Raw genomic sequence first — 2898 nt, 5'->3', positions numbered from 1 at the left:
CATAGAGTTAGCCGGTCAAAATTGACAAAAAATTTGGAGTGGTATATTTATTTTATAATGAGAAATGCCAGGTCATATCTTGCATAGAATGATCAAATTGACCATCTTTATTTAAATTAGTTTGAAAGCGAGAAATTTTAACACAAAGTTTGAATAATTGAATGTAATGTTTCTTCAATTAATTAAATTATTATGAATTCATTTAACACGATAAAGCCATGAATTTGCTTGAGATGGGTTGAATATTATGAGATAAATAAAGTATGAAGGAAAGGCTGATGGGGATATAACAAATTTTAGCAATTATTTTTAAATATAAATAAAGATAAAGATAAAAATGATCCCTTTTCATATGGTTCATTTAAAAAAAAAAAAAAAAACGACACTTAAAATACTTTGAAACATTAAAGTTTTCTTCCCCCAAAAAAAAACATTAAAGTTACATCAAATATCACTTATTTGTGGTTATTAATTAGTTGAATGTATCAAACTCATAAGTTCACAGTAATATTTGTGAAGTATAGAATAAATGTTTTTAGATGACAATTCATGCAGAGCCTGAGGAAATATACAAATATTTGATCTAATAAATATTACTATGGTTAATTTTTTTTCTTATCTATAAGAAAAAGAGATGGGAATTTTTTTTGTAAATCAAATATTTACCTTTCTTAATTATCATGATATTTTACATGTTATAGCACGCGTTCATTAAATCAAATGTTTATCTTTTTTAATTATCATGATATTTTACACGTTATAGCACAAAACGTAAGTTGACTAAAGTCATAACAATTATTGGATAAACTATTATTTAAATAATATACTGAAATTTTTATAATTGTATAAAACATAAATTTCGAAATATATCTGAGACCACTAAGATAACAGATAAATGGTCTATGTAAAATCGTTGGATAAGTCAAATTAAGTAATTAACTCTGCAGATTAATTTCCTATATAATAAAAATGAGTGAATTCAAGATTTATAAAAAAAAAAAAAAAAATTAGCACTTGAGTTTATACTTTCAAAGGAACATTCTTGAAATAAATAATAATTTACACAATAACATATAATTATTGTTTATTGCTTTTTACCCTCGTAATATTTTTGTGAATGCATCTTTCTTAATAAAATTGTTTGTGGTTGTGGACAAACTGCACTAATTTAATTACCTTTAATAGCTTTTGATTTTTTAATCATTTGAAATTCATTAGTGCTTAATTATTTATTGCTATTACTTGTGGTATATTAGTAATTGACTGATAGATCATTTTAGACCCACAGTTAATGATCTTTTTTCTTTCAATGTTATGGTATATTTTAAAATCATTTCATTATAATAAAATATTTCTTTTCTCGTGCTTCTTTTGTTTATGTTTATACATAAATAATTGAAGTGACCACATATATTAAAATATCATTACTGTAATATTTTCAATATATATAACATGAAAGAACCTTAAACACCACAGTAATCAAACTATTTGTAATCAATGACTCCTTTGATGAACGCGTTCATCATTAAACATTTTAATCATATTATTTTTGTGTATTGTTTTTTGCATTGATTTTTTAAAATTCATTCGTTTTGTTATGTGCTTACATCTTCAAAAAGTTTCCAAGTAACATGACTATTTGTTTATATGTGTTAAGAATCGGGTTACTTGAATAAATTAGAAAATAACGTGGAAGCAAAAATACTAACATTAAAGACAAGAAATTCAAGGTAAATGAAATTTGAGAATAAAATTCTCAATTTTGAGATTAAGTGTTAAGAATTCTAATTGTTCTTAGTATTCAAAATTAGTGAATTGGGACTAATTATGATACTAATAGAGTTAATTCAGAAACTTAGATCAAAAATGATCTAGACCTCTATTTAGAAGAAACTAAAGACAATAATTCGTACAAGACTAACTATTTTCTTTAATTAACTTTAATAGAAATCAAATATATCAAGTTAAGAATTAAGTTTACCTCCTAAAGAATCGTTCTGGTAGGGTTGCAAGATAAATTCGTTGTCACCACACACAAATGTGTAAAGAAGAAAAACATTTCAAATAATATTAATCATCATCTTGTTGAAAATAATAAAATTCATGCCTATATATAGGAAAAACCTATCCTAAATAGCATGAGATTCGAATCCTACTTTTATGAAAATAATAAATCTAGAAAACTATAAACTAAGAAACTTCAAAACTAGGAAAATTTAAATTAGAAAATTTTTAAACTAGGAAAATAATATCAAAAATTAATCCTTAACTAAATGAGAAATTTTTTCAAATTTAATCAAAATTAATGGGCTCAATCTTCTTCTGTTTAGGTTTGGACTTGAATCGTGAAATATATATAGCACTTAGAGCCCGTTTGAGATTGCTGTTACAAAACTGCTTATTTGAGAAGCACTTTTATAAAATAAATTTTCAGAAAAGTGCTTTTGAAAAAAAAAATAATTTGTGTTTGATAAATTCGTTTGAAAAGTGATTTTGATAAATATATTATGTTTGAATAATCTTTTTCAAGAAGTGTTTTTTGAGACAAATGACCAAAAATGAGGACATGTATTAGTAGACTTTTACTACTACAATCAATTTATAGAGAAAATTTATTTTAAATATCTATTATAATATTTTTAATTAAAATTTTATTTTGATTTAATTAAAAACTACGTACTCTAAAATTTTCAATTAATATTTTATACATTAAAAAATATTAAATAATGATATATTACTTAAATAATTTAAATATTATTTAAAAACATCAAACAAAAATGAATATAAAAATGATTCCATAAATTAAATCCTACATATGAAAAAAATTATTTAATATTTTTTAATGTATAAAATAGGGATATTTTTGTCATGAAACAAAATAATTTTCTTCGTCTGCTT

Source organism: Capsicum annuum, chromosome 3, assembly GCF_002878395.1.
Source record: "Capsicum annuum cultivar UCD-10X-F1 chromosome 3, UCD10Xv1.1, whole genome shotgun sequence".
NCBI classification, from domain to species: domain Eukaryota; kingdom Viridiplantae; phylum Streptophyta; class Magnoliopsida; order Solanales; family Solanaceae; genus Capsicum; species Capsicum annuum.
This window is presented reverse-complemented; position numbering follows the sequence as displayed.